Genomic DNA, 13,982 nt, shown 5'->3' with positions numbered 1-13,982 from the left:
GACGTCTGCTACCTGTTACAAACCTTAAAGCACAGTAATAGACAGTATTCAAGGACTGAAGACATTTGGTTGAAGCATTCATATATAAAACTCCTCCACAATCCAGGAGTGGTAAGAAGGTTGCTGATACCAATTTGCTTCTAGCTTGGAGAGAAAAACAGGATCCATTTCGATAATAAAACCCAATCTTGATTCTCAGTGTTCTTCTTAAGTTTACTATGTGCTTTTTAAAAGAAAGCTCTTTATCCAATATAAAACCAAGGAATTTATAGTTAGCGGCAAACTCAATTTGTACACCTAGAGCTGTGGTAAGCAATAGGGGGATCTCAGGACTTCAATACAAACACAGGATAACGAGAGGATCGGGAACAGGTGGAGACACAGCTGGGAATAATTTAAGACAGGACCAGGAAGTAATCTAAATACAAGGCAGACAAGACCAAGACTAACAAAGTAATACAGGAAACACCTACTACAAAGACAGACACAGATGCAACACAACACTGGGAACAGGGACTCAATATAAATAACTAACTAATAACAGGACCAACAACCTATAATGAACAAAGAATCAAAACGAAATGCAAACTGGGAAACAGAAGAAACTCAATGAAAACAGAACCTAAAAGAACTAAACACATGGCCCAGGACCATGAGAGGTTGAAGAAGCTGAAGTTCTATAAATATAGTTAATAAATCACATTATTACAGCAGAAAATCACACTAAGCGATGGTAAGTAAAAGTAGAAAGTAGAAACATGAACACCCCTTAAAATTTCACTTAATAGTGAGATTTATCATAATAGTGGTTTGCCAAATCTTCTCATATGTCAGATTTAATGCTTGTTAAGTTTTGGTATGTGTGGAAACTTGTGGACCTGAACGAGGGTTATTGCTGCCTCTCTCCACACATTTAACTGATCTGGAACAAGTGAGTGCAGACGGTTAGGCATCTCATATTCTCATGCAGAAATAGACTGTGACAGGCTGTGAATTCCTCCCCCCACCACAAGAACAGAATTCTTCATTTATGGATTTTTTTTTTTTATTGAGACAGCAACACAGGATTTGTGTGAGGAATCTGTGTCATGCAGGACACAATTTTATGAATGTGGCACAGTTTTAACACTGGTAACCTCATCCAGGAGCTGCTGCTAGGGTTTCTAGCCTGAACCTCTCCATGATCGTCTGCATTCAGCTGCACACAGTTTACACCAACTGCTGTTAAGCTGTTATCTTGTCATTTCTATGGGTTGTGCATCTGCAAGAAGATTTCACACGGTACTAATGACAGACAGTGGGCTCTAATTCACCATGCTGTGTTTTATTAACACTTTAATATGTAATGCATTGCCTAATGTACCCTTTGTTCTGAAAGATATAAAAACATATTTATATCATTTCTATATCACAACCCTAGTCATCTCAAGACCTTCTAACATTATGGAAATAAGTTAATAATTTAGCACTCCCCTGTGAGAAAGCTCTTGGTAACAGAAGAGGGGAAGAACTCCCTTTTTATAACAGGATGCCGTAGAAAAAGGCTCAGGGAGGAAAGCCATTTGCCATGACCAATTAGGATCAGGGGAAAGAAAAAAGGAAAAAATGTGCATGATGAAAGAACGAAGAACACATCGTATAAACTCACCAGGAGTGCAAAGTGATTAGTAATATTAGTGCGCATTGCATCATGGGCAATCCCCAACATGCCTGAGCTCATGGCAGTATTTTTCATAATAATATTTTCATTCATTTTTCAACCATTCACCATAAAGGTGTACCGTATTTTTTGGACTATAAGTTGCTCTGGAGTATAAGTCGCACCAGCCAAAAAATGCATAATAAAGAAGAAAAAAGCATATATAAGTCGCACTGGACTATAAGTCGCATTTTTGGGGGGGAAATTTATTTGATAAAATCCGAGACCAAGAACAGACATTTCATCTTGAAAGGCAATTTAGAATAATAATGGATTAAAGAACAGGCCGAACAGGGTTACGCCTATGGTATGCTAACGTAACCCATTCAGCTACATGACGCATAGACCACGAACTGAGTACGTGTCTAGTATGTTAACGTAACATTAACAGTTATTTAGATAACCATAGCATAAAGAAGAGGAGGGCACAGAACATCCTCCAGGACCCCTCACACCCTGGACACTCCTTGTTTCAGCTACTGCCATCAGGCAGACGTTTCAGGACAATGAAGGCCAGAACAAACAGACTGAGGAACAGCTTTTATGCCAGGGCTATCATTGAACTGAACTCTGTGTGGTTTGGACAGTGATGTGGGGTGGTAGTGCTGACTGTGTGCGTGCGTTGGTGTGTGTATTGGGGCTAGATTCGTCTTAATTTACTATTGTGCACTGTATTTTAGTAATCATTTTTATCACTCATATTTTTATTATTTTATTATTTATTGTCTGAGGCACCTAGAAAGGAATGCATTTTAAATTTCGTTGTGCAACTTCTGTGTACAATGACAATAAAGATTCTGATTCTGATTGAAGAACATGCTAACAAGTTTACCAAACCAATCCATTGAATTCTTTATCCTCGGTGTCACTTCTAAAAAACTCCGCACACGCCGTAGGTTGATGAAGCGCCGCTTCCTCTTCTGTGTCGCTTTCGTCAGACTCGTAGTCAGTTGCAGTTCCAATTTTTCCAGCCTTTCTGAATCCTGACAGGATGGTTTCAGTTGTCACTGATCCCATGCTTTGTTGATCCATCCAATGACTTCCAGGAAAGTTGGGTGGCGCATTCTCCCAGTTGCCGTGAAGCTGTGCTCTCCATCCCACAGGTTACGCAAGACTGCCTTAAAGCTCCGGTTCACGAAGATGTCAAGTGTCTGGAGTATTTTGGTTAATCTGTTAATAATTTCACATACAAGTCTCTCTGGAGTATAGGTCGCACCCCCGGCCAAACTATGAAAAAAAAGTGTGACTTATAGTCTGGAAAATATGGTAATATTGTGAAATGGGATAATTTAAACCAAATTTTCTTTTCTTTTTTCTTTTTAAACCTAAGTAGTTCTTGGTGGAGCCTATAACTTTTTAAAGCTTTATTTAAGCAGGAACTAGAACTCTTGTAATTACCAGGGTTATTATAGTTAACGAAAACGAACGAAATAACGAAAACTGAAATTGAAAAAACATTGTCGTTAACTGAAATAAATAAAAACTAAAATTAAAAGGAAGAAACGACAACTAACTAAAACTGAATTGTGAGTTTACAAAACTAACTAAAACTAACTGAAATTATAGATATTGTTATTTTTTCAAAAGTCTTGTGGATTGATATGAAATCATTTTTTTCCTCTCTCCGAGTTTAAGCTCGGAACGCCGTCGGGCAAATGGGTGCGCATGTGCGTGCGTGCGCACACCGCGCTGCTCCTCAGAGAGTCCCATGTGGAGTGTTTTTTTTTGTTTTTTTTTACTATGATAGCACAGATAGCAGCGAGTGTCTTGTTGTGGATGATGTTGTGGATGATGTACGGAACACTTCTTAGTCAGGAAAAAAAACACCAACATCAAAGTAGACCTGAGAAGCGCACACAAGGCAGCTACGGAAACCGCTCTCATCCTACAAGGCAACCTGGCCTGCACCTCCAGAGAAACGTGACTACTCGTCGGGTCAACGCAGCCACAACGTTGTGTTTAGTCCTTGTGCGTTTCCGGCTACTTTATCAGTCAGATAATAACAATCAGGACTAATAATCAAAGCATCAATATAAGGACTCACAAATGTCAGCAAATTCCTGGAGGGAGCTGCTGAAACTATGGGAATGGACGTGAAGAAATGAAGAAAGTGAAAAAACAGGGACAAATATGTTTGCACCCTAAAAACTGAGCACAAAGAGCGAGGACCAAAAAACCCCCAGCACACAACCACAAGGTAATTAACACACGCAATCCAGCTATACATGCATAAATGCGGACATGAGGTCGGACACTTCCGTAGGCTACATAGGCCGCAAAGACCCTGCAAGTCTAATCAGCGAGCATCTAACCAAGCTAGCTCCAAAACAGAAGCAGCATCAGGTGGAGAGAACATCAGGATGCAGCTGGATTTGAGCTTTGACTCCTTCAAGGAGTTTGTTTTTGTCAAACACCACATGTAGCTGTTATTAATCTGCTGCCCTGAGGCTGAACTTTATTGGGAGTTTATTGTAGAATTTATCGAGTTTTGGAGTTCATATTGTTCTTTGTTTCTCCCTGTTGATGTTCATGTGTGTCCTTAATATTACACACATTTAGCATGTAGTTCTGCTGTCTGTGAACAGTTGGTTGCTGAATTTATTTCTTTAAAGGGGATCTTTAAAGCGTACCTGATTAAGTATGAAAATACTAAAACTAATACTGAAACTAACTAAAACTAAGCATAAAACCAAAAATAAAAACTAATAAAAACGAGCAAAACCACTCTGAAAACTAATTAAAACTAACTGAATTAGAGAAAAAAAAGTAAAAACTAACTAAAACTAAACTATAATGTAAAATCCAAAACTATTATAACCCTGGTAATTACAAATCTCTTTTGCAAGAGTGTCCTGGGCTACCTATCCAGTGAAACAGCTGAAAGGAAGTGACAACGAACTTTTGCAATTCACTTTTTGTGTCCCACTTTTTGTGACCATTTTTTTATGTCCCAAATGGGACACAAAAAGTGGTCTTCTGCCTAATAAACCTGTGACTTACTGAAGCACCACCTTTTATCTTCCACTTATCCAATTCAGGGTCACGGGGGGTGGAGCCTATCCCAGCTGTCATTGGGCGAGAGCCGGGGTAAACGTTGGACAGGTCGCCAATCTGTCGCCTGGATAACACAGAGAGAGAGACAACTATTCACACTATTCGTTTACATTTACACCTAGGTTTAATTCAGAATCACCAGGTAACCTAACCCCTGCATGGCTTTGGACTGTGGGAGGAAGCCAGAGAGAACCTACACAGGCACGAGGGGAACATGCATACACCACACATCTTGCTGTGAGGCGACAGTGCCACCATCACACCTCCAAAAATAAAAATGTCAGGTTGTCATAATTCACCCCTCAAACAGAAGTTGAACAGTGAAATATTTTTTGCTGTGACAGGTTCAGGTAATACATTAATTTCTTAATCAAAAAAAAAAACTATTTTGAAAAACTATGTTGCTTTTTTACTTATGATAAACCTTGAATCAGCTGGGTTTCAGTTATTGCTTTAGGTGTGCCACTGCATTTTTCCCCCCTCATTTTAAAGTGATCATGGAAAAGAAAATCCTTTGATCTAATATGAAAAAACTACCATACAAAATAATTTCAGCTCCAAGTAGTAAAGTTCAAAGAAAGTAGTATTTATATAGGAAAAAAAGAGATTTATATAATAAATGCTGAAGTCAATATGATGAGGTGGTCTGTAGATGAACGCCAGTTCTTTCATATTTTGAACATTTGAAACATTGTTGCCTTTGTGTAAACATCATTGACATCATCTTTTTAGGTAACAGTTTGCCTCATATGATTGAATTATTAGAATATTCCTTACATTTTTCCACCTCACAAAAACCTTTTAATATTCACAAAGCTGAAATGTACCTCATATTCTTCAGATTTTTTTGATGTTTTAACTGAAATTGCTGCTGGGTTAAAAACACAGCTCTGTGATAACGGTGAAAGTTGGAAGCGCTCGTTGGTCTAAGCACGAGGATTCTCAAGATTCCCTGCAGCATAGCAGCCGCGCTTCGCAGCGTTTCTGCAGCTTGTTAAGAGGAGATGCCAAGCATGGTTCTGCCCGTGTATATTTTCATTTAGTCTGAATGCTTGGCACACTGGGGAGGTAAACAGAGAGGCAAGGTGTGCATAGATGGCATAGTTACTTTGCACTTGTATGTGACGAGAGAAAACATTCATTAACAGATCTAATTTACATTGCTTGGTGAGACAGTGCAGGGGCACGCAGCTGGGCCAGGGGTCTGTGATCAACACCGGTACACATGCACATGGTTGTGTGTGTGGTTGTGTGAATCAGAAAGTCAAAGCATTAGAGTTGGAATCATGAGGCACAAACTCTGCATGCACAGTTACGAGCAAAGTACCTCAAATCTGTCCTAACATAAATTTTGTGTTTACAGGAGTAAGATCTGACTCACTTTGTACAATTATGTTCTCCTTATTAGCGAAAGAGGAACACAACATATTCTTTACTCATCTGATTTTACCTTCGTGCTCTAAAACATAATCTTGTTGTGAGTCAGTTCTCACCTCTGAGTTGCTCGTCCTCTTATTCTATACATGTTTGTGTTTGTGTGTCAGCACACCAATGTGGTTGCCTGTTGAGCACCTCTTTTCCAAGTATGGTCACTATGAAGCAGAGCTGTCGCTTAGGGGGCTTTTGTGGAAATTAATGAGATACAGCCATAGGCAAAAAAGAGGAGACAGCTGGGCCTGTCAGCACCCACAAGAGGAGCAGCAGCACCCAGGGGTCTGCTAAGGAGGCAAGGGTGCAAGGTAACAGAGTGAAAGGAGAGCCTGAGAAGATGTGCACCACCTGATCTTTCCTGCTCCTCTACATACCCATTTCCACTCTGTCCATAAGCCCACATATCCTCATCTCGCAGCATTGTCTCTGTGCTGTTTTTTTCCCTCCAGAATTTTTTGGGCTATTTCTGTCTACTTTGTGGGTTTTTTTCTCCTGTCTGGATTTGTTCAGCCTTGTCCTTACATTTTTGTATGTAAAGCTTTATTTTTGCATTCACCGTCTTGCCTTGTGTGTCATGCTTATGGGTCCTCAAACTGAGCTCTGACAAAAGCCGTACTGGATCCTAGACATGAATTGACTCTATGAAGTGCAGTCGTGCGCAATCGTCTAAAACTCATGTCTTTTATTTGGATTTCCTCATAGCCTTGTGTCAGAGAGCTTTTTTTCATGAGCTGGTAATGGTTTCTGTGAAGGCATTCACACAGAAAAACTCCTTTCCTCCTTATGGCACAGTAAGTGTTTTTTAAGTTCTGTTCAATGTTAACTCCACTGAGATGTACAGGCATAAACAGGAGCGTAGGGAGCAAATGTGAATATGTAAAGGATGAATAACAAAAAATGTATAAATAAAAAGAGGGCAGAACTGAGGAAAGTAAGAAAGACAATTCCACTGTGATTCACTGCTTTATATTGTCTGTCTTTGTTGTGGCTAATGGCTTTATGTAGAGAATATGATGAAACAAGCAACACAGTGGGTGGAAATAAGTGGGCCACAGATTCCCGATGGATTTTTCAAGGATTTAATGTGAAATCTTTGAGATGTACGACCCCTATGAGTGAAAGATCAAGGGTACAGCTTACCCAGCCTGGGACAGGGTTACTGGGGCCCCATCCTGGAGCCAGCGGTTGACTGATCTCCGCTACTTGCACATATGGAACATGCCCTCTCTGGTGGGGATGGAGCCTGAGCTAGTGCATGAGGTTGAGAGATATTGACTAGATATAGTTGGGCTCACCTCAACACATGGCCTGGGTTCTGGAACCAGCCTCCTGGAGAGAGGCTGGACTCTAGAGTGAGAGGAGGCAGGCTGGGGTGGGTATCTTTGTATCCTCTTGGCTTGCTGCCTGTACATTGGAATTTTTACTGGTAGATGAAAAGGTTGTTTCCCTGTGCCTTCAGGCCCAGGAATGGGTCCGGACTGTTGTTTGTACTTACGCATGACAGTTCCAAGTGCCTAGCCTTCTTGGAGTCGGTGGGGCGCTCGATGGTGCGCTATCCAACGACTCCACTGTCCTACCGGGAGGCTTCGACCCTCATGTGGGCAACGGCAATGAGATCTGAAGGAGCATAATTGGGAGGAATGGCCTGCCTGATCTGAACCCGAGCAATGTTCTGTTATTGGACGTCTGTGCAAATCACTGTTTTTCTGTAATGAACATCATGTTCGAACATAAGGATGTCCATAACTGCACAAGGCACCAGGACACCTTAGGTCACAGATTAATGATTGATTTTGTAATCATATCATCAAATCTGCGGCCGTATGTTCTGGACACTTGGATGAAGAGATAAGCTGAGCTTTCAAGTGAATTCCACAGGTGGCAGGAGAAGATGTTGGACAGACCTGGTGCACCTAAACAAATAGTGAGCGTGCGCTGGGAACGCCTAGCAAAGGCCCCAGTCCATGAGATCTTCAACTCCCACCTCCAGCAGAACTTCAACAGCATTCAGAGGGAGGTTGAGGACATTGAGTCCTAATGGACCATGTTACACACCTCCATCACTGAGGCTGTTGCACAGAACTGTGGCTGCAAGCTGGTTGGTACCTGTCGTGGTGGTAATCCCCAAACTAGATTGTGGACACCGGAGGTGAAGGGAGCCTTCAAGCTAAATAAGGAGTCCTATGGGGCTTGGTTAGCCTGTGGGACTTTGATGGGTACTGGCAGGCAAAGTGGACTGCAGCTTGTGCAGTGGCTGAAGCAAAAAATTGGGTGTGGGAGGAGGGGGGGTGACACTGAGGTAGTTAAACAACTCCTTGGTGGCAGGGGCCCTGGGGTGGAAGAGATTTGCACTGAGTTCCTGAAGGCTCTGGATGTTGTAGAGCTGTCTTGGTTGACATGCCTTTATAATGTCTTGTGGAGATCTGAGGGGTGTGCCACTGGCTTGGCAGACTAGGGTGGTGGTTCCCATCTTCAAGAAGGGGACAGGAGAGTGTGCTCCAGCTACTGGGGGATCACACTCCTCAACCTTCCCAGGAAGGTGTATACCATGGTGCTGAAAATGAGAGTTTGCTACTTGAACCTTGGATTCAAGTGGAATCCAGTCATGGACTCGGATGGCCCTCATGATGGGAGTATGGCATGTCTGGCTTGTTGTTATGGGCCCTTCAGTCACTGTAGAAATGCAGTGAGAAGTTGGTCCACATTGCCAGCAATAAGGTGGACATGTTGCCGGTGGGTGTTGGACTTCGCCTTTGTCACAGATTCCACACATAATTTTTTTGGACAGAATTTCTAGAACGGAAAGCCTGGACCGAAGAATTTCATCTCTGCTTTTTGCAGATGATGTGGTCCTGTTGGCTTCATCAGATGGTGAGCTCCAGCTGGCACTGGAGTGTGAAGAAGTGGATATGAGAAGCATCTCAGTTTATCTTGTGTGAAAAAAGCTGTTAGCTTTCTTCTGATTGGCTTCCCCTCACAAACAGAAGGTTTCAACAGCAGAGCGGTGTGCTTAAAATGACCATTTTAGAGATATTTCCTCTTACTGTTTGGACAGGGACTGTTTTTACATGCTGACATCTTTATTTGAAACTTTGGCCATGTTTAGTATGAACATCCACCATTGTAACACATATTCAATATATAAAATATTTCCACTTTTAAATTTTCTGTATTTTACCAGTTCACCAGTTGTCCTCCCTTGAGCCATGTTTGTAGGGGCTAACCACCCCCGTAGGACCTGCTATTTTGGAGACGCTCTGACCTCTTGTCTAATAGTCACTTCTTGGCCCTTGTAAGAACCACTCAGATCCCTACGCTCAAGTTCTATTCTGTGTTTCCTGCTTTCAGTTGATTCTTCGTTTGCTGTCTAATACATCTTTACATCATTACATTAATGCTGTGGCTAATGGGGTTCTCCGCTTTCTTATTTTCTTGGAATTAAGATCCAGAAGACAGCTGTCGAGGCAGAACTATTTTTCACTTCACAAATTCTTCTTCCTTTTCCAAAACTGTAAGTCCTAAAGTAGATTAACCACAATGTGACTGTTCTATTGGAGATTCAAGTGTACTTGACCAACAGCAGGCTGTTGATGAACAGGCAAACTTTTCAGTTTTTAAACTCTTTAGACTGAATGTGCATGTAATTAATTAGATCGGGTATAGCTCACCCCAGAGTCATCATTATTTGTATAAACTTAATTAGCACAACCAGAGACTATGTAAACTTTTACAGCCCACTAGGATGCAAGGGCAGTGTTCACTGCAGTGCCTTGAGCACATATTCAGTCAGTTGATTTTTGTCCCCATGACAAACTCGCACAAAAGTCTGATCCTGCCAACTAGCTGTCCCTGAACCTTCAAGGTTTTCTTTTGGAAGGTCTTCAACGAAGTTATTCTTTCAAAACCAGCACATAATGAATACAAAAAATAAAATAAAATGGATATTCAGACACCCTTTCAAAACACTGCCCTTGCTATACCTGGTGTAATAATACATTTAAATGAATTTGAAATTAAATGCTTATAAATTGTGAAAAGGTGAAAAAAGTTACACATTGATTTTTGTGTGCTTTTTTGTGCAGTGCTGAAATGAAAAACAGTCTTTGTAAGATGTGGCGACACATTTATTTTTGTGTCAAAATGAAGCAAATCAACAGTTTTAATCAGAGTAAAATTTAATTGTAGTTTTCTATCTCACAGAATTGATTACAATGTGCTTTTGAGGACCTTTTTTCAATGTGCTGACTGTATGTGAAAGAGAGTGAAATAACATTTTCCAACATGAAATGGCAAAAGTGAAAGAGTCCGCTGGGACTGCAGTGGAGGATAAGAGGCTTCCAAAAGGTCTGTACATTTCATGCTTTCTGCTGCATTTCTTTTTTCTTTTATTATATATTTTGTGTACCTTGTTCTTACTCAGTTCCTGTCTTTGTTTATATTTTTTGAGCTCTTGCTCCTTTGAGCTACAACCCCATTTCCACAATTGTTGGGATGTTGTGTAAAATATCAATAAAAACTGAAATGATTTATAAATCTTATCACATATTTTATTCACAGTGGAAAATAGAAGGCATGTCCAATATACAATTTTAAGAAAAAAAGGGTATTTTTTTTTATTTGATGGCAGCAGCATATCTAAGAGAAGTTGGGACAGGCCCATGGGGAACCAGTAGCCGAAATTTTGGGAGAGGGATGATGTCCCGTTTTTGTCTGAAATATAGGATTTTAGCTGGTCAACACTCCTGGGTCTTCTTTGTCCTTTGTCTTTTTTTCATTTCATAATGTTCAGCACCTGGACTCTTGTACTACGAAGCCATGCTGTAGCAGTAGATGCAGTACGCTGTTGAACTGAAATATCCAAGCCCTTCCCTGAAAATCACATTCCCTGAAAATCTGGATGGGAGCGTAGGTTGCTCTAAAACCTGCATCTGCCTTTCAGCATCAATACTGCCTTTCCAGATTTGAAAGCTGTCAGTTCCATAGGCACTAATGCACCCCATACCATCAAAGGTTCAGGCTTTTGTGCTGAACGCTGATAAGAAGCCGGGTGGTCCCCGGATCAAATGTTGCTTCATCTGACCACAGAACAGTTTTCCTCTTTGCCTCAGTCCATTTTAAATGAGCTTTGGCTCGGAGAAGATGGTGGAATTTCTGCATCATAGCTTCTTCTTTGCATGGCAGAATTTTATCCTGGATTTGTGGTGAACTGTGGTCGCAGACATTACTGTCTGGAAGTGCTCCTGAGCCCATGCAGTGACAGAATCACACCTGTTTCTGATGCCGTGCTGCTTGAGGGCCTGAAGATCATGGGCATCCAGTATTTCTTAGATTTCTCCAGATTCTCAGAAGCTTTTGATGATATTATGTACTGAAGATGATGAGAAATATACATTATTCTTAAATGTTTTCAGAATTTGTAGTTAGTTTATTTTTTGTAGATTGGTGAGCCTTCGCTCAGCTTTACTTCTGAGACACTTTGGCTCTCTAAGATGCTCTTTTTATACCCAGTGTTGTTGCTGATTTGCTGCCAAATTAGTTGCCAAATGCTCCTCCAGCTGTTTCTTTTTGGTACCACTTACATTTCCAGCCCTTTATTGCTCCTGTCTTAAGTTTTTTGACGTGTGTTGCTGCCATCAAATTAAAACTGAGCTAATAATTTTCATGAAATGGTAAACTGTCCCAGTTTAAACATTTAACATGTTTTCTGTGTTCCTTTGTGAATGCAATATGGGTTTATGAGATGTTTTATTTACATTTTACAAAGCATTCCAGCTCTTTTGGAATTTGGGTTGTACTTCCTTTTCCTGTTCATGCTCTTCCATTTGTTTACTCATGTTATTATTCGTGCTCTTTTTTCATGTTCTCTCCTTTCTCTTGTCCTTGTTCATGTCTTTGTTTTATTTTTAATTTTTTTGTGCTTCTAGTTGGTGTTCTCCTTTGCTCTCTCATTCACGTACCACTTGTTTTTTTTCTTGCTAAATATCTTAAGCATGTACTTGTTTTTGCTCTTTTTTTTTTTTTGTATTCTTCACTCACTTCCTTTGTTTCTTCATTGCTCCTCTTCTTGCTAACAAGTCTTGATATAACTGACCAGTGTGTGTGTATGTGTATATGTTGGTTTATGTTTGTGTATTTTGGAGCTGTTGAGGGATTCCTTTCTAAAATTTTGTGCAGACTAATTTTACATCACCTAATGTCACAAAGTCATTACCTTTACGCTGCCACAATTAACCTTCGACATGCAGGTGAAAAGCAGCAAACTACTGCATCAGCCAAATGATGTTTTAATGACTCTTCAAGCAGAACAGATATGTTTATGTTCATTTTAAACATATCTGAAGGTCATTCATTATCACCACATGACAACTTAGCTGCAATGAAGTTGATAGAATATTCTTTCTATTAGTATAGACCAGAAAAAAAGGAAAGAAAATAAATTAAAGTAGTATAAATCTATTGGTTTTCTGCAAAATGTGGATTTACTTCAGCCTTAAAGGGGAAAAAAAAAAGAGCTATTGGGATTCGAAAAGGATGCTGGCCTTCATAAACAACAAAAACACAATGAACATATCATTGGGCCAGAACACTTTCTGCCAAACAAAAACATTTTCCAGGGTTGGAATGGCATAATACTGCACGTTTCACTAGTTTCAGTTCAGACTGAAATATATTCACAGGTTGAACTTAATTGTATTATATTATTTTACTTTACTGATCACCGGCTAACACCACCACTACATATGATAAAATAAAGACAAAAATACACAGTATAACACACATTAGATAATATTATAATAGTGAATCCATTCATCTTGTTTAAAAACTCAGCCGCTGAGAGAACACCTGAGTATGTCCTGCCTCATGGCAGGGCTTGAAAGATATTGGGTAATTACTGCATATTATTGTGTTATATTATAGTTTTTAAAGGGCTTTTTAGTGTAAGTCTATGACTAATTTTGTATTGACATTGAGTCTTTGTAGATGCAGAATACACCACATTAAATTAAAACATCCGCTCTGTGTTTCAGGTCAAGCTGTGTGTCACAGTAAGCATGTTAAATGCAATTTTTGTATTTTCTTCTGTCTGCTACGCAAAAGTCTGCAGATTTACACCTAGACGTATAGACTGTAACCTACAAATAAATAAAAAATATATATTTATACAAATATTTATGTATATTTTGAGTGCAGAGAGCCAGGCAGCGACACGTGTGCACAGAAACACGGGCACAGGCACTGTCCTTGGTGGGGTGCTGGTAGACCAGCGGTAAATGGAGGGTCATGGTCGGGTCATCCTCATCATGCGGCCAAACAAAACCTGCACACTCCTCCGCCATCAAGGAAAAGCAAGGATGGCTGAACAGGATGAACTGTAACGACCACACACACCTACTTCCACAGCCATTCTCGTATACAGTATGAGGATGTTTAATTTTGAATTAAAACTAAAATTAATTATAAATGAATCACTTAAAACAGCTATCAACATTTTCTGGTTGCAGCTTTTTTGATGTGAAGATTTGCTGTTTTTCTGATGATTAAAATCTGAACATATGTGAGTCCGGATTGGACTAAACAAGAGATCTTAAATGACCTTCTTCCATCTGGGACAAGAATGTCCATAAATGAATAAATAAATAAAAACAAAAATGCATTTGGAACTGCAAAATTAAGAACTGCTCACATTTATTTTCTTCAAGTCTGAAGGACGTGATATTCTGGGTGGAAAACCTTCTCCTGTAAATAATGCTTTAATCTCTAAAAAGGAGACCCATGAAGACAATGAACATTCGTATTT

This window comes from Archocentrus centrarchus, chromosome 24, assembly GCF_007364275.1.
Source record: "Archocentrus centrarchus isolate MPI-CPG fArcCen1 chromosome 24, fArcCen1, whole genome shotgun sequence".
Classification (NCBI taxonomy): domain Eukaryota; kingdom Metazoa; phylum Chordata; class Actinopteri; order Cichliformes; family Cichlidae; genus Archocentrus; species Archocentrus centrarchus.
Note: the sequence above shows the minus strand (reverse complement) of the source record.